Genomic DNA, 1,038 nt, shown 5'->3' on the forward strand with positions numbered 1-1,038 from the left:
GGGGGAGACTGTGGGCACGGGAGCTGTCCAGCATCACCTGGCTGCTGCCAGCTGCCCCACACTGACCACAACTGGAGGTACTGGGACACGTTGTTCTCACACATGAACACATGTCACTTGGCTCTGACATAACCGGACTAGAACAAGGTGTTGTTGTGTCTTCTGCAGCTCAAAGCTTTTGCCCAAGCCAAGGAAGCTGCCGGGTACAGCCAGGAGGAGCTGGAGGAGACCTTTGCGTTTCTCCTGTTTGATAATGAAGCAGAGGTAACCTGAAATGTTTATTCAGTTTAAGAAGTTGGATTCCAAGTGCCTGCACATGTGCTGTGTCCCACCAAAGCCCAGCAGATCTGTTGACTGAAGTGTTCTGGCTCTCTGTACCCCAGTTACCAGTGCAAATACTACTGTATAAATAGTCTAGAGCAAGTTCTGAAAGCAGCTCCTGGGAGGTTTTAGCAATGAATCTTATTTTGCATCTCTCCAGTCAATTACTGTTTGAGATTTGGCTGCCTCCTTTGCCCTCTGTAGGGAGATGGAAGGAGTCTCCATTTGTCCCAATGGATTTATGGTCAAGTACAGGCAGATGGAACCTTTCCTGTATGCTTAGAGCAGAAAAGTGCTTTTGTGACAGGAGTTTATCAGGTGGTTTTGGGCAAGTTCCCTTGGTTTTGCCAGCTAGGTGGAGAGAGAGCCTGACACAGCTATTTGGAAAGTTTTTCTTGCCTGTTTTTCACAAGGACGCTTTTGATTTTCTGAAAAGACAAACTTCACAAGGATGCTCAGGGAATTCACTTTTAATGTGATTTAATGATGATGCCATGCTAAACCACGGTAGAGGTGGTTTTGTTCAGAATGAGAGCGGCCTGAATGCAGTTTAGTTCTGTTCAGTTTGGATTGAGCTACAGCAAAATAAACCACTTTCAGTCTCAGTTTGGGAGTGGGAATTGTCCCACTTTGTTTTGACTGTTTGAAATTTAGCACAGGCTGTGACAATCAAATGACAGTCAAATGACAACCAAATGACAGCTCCTTGTACCTGTC

At 45.9% G+C, this 1,038-nt stretch overlaps 1 long non-coding RNA gene across 1 annotated transcript in view; it reads left to right on the forward strand.

Annotated features, from left to right (window-relative positions):
* The window catches only part of LOC113489988, an 18,620-nt gene that overhangs the window by 14,207 nt on the left and 3,375 nt on the right, over window positions 1-1,038 (forward strand). The gene's annotated exons all lie outside the window — the stretch shown is intronic.

Source organism: Athene cunicularia (assembly GCF_003259725.1).
Source record: "Athene cunicularia isolate RWA chromosome 1 unlocalized genomic scaffold, athCun1 chr1_part2, whole genome shotgun sequence".
In the NCBI taxonomy this organism is placed as follows: domain Eukaryota; kingdom Metazoa; phylum Chordata; class Aves; order Strigiformes; family Strigidae; genus Athene; species Athene cunicularia.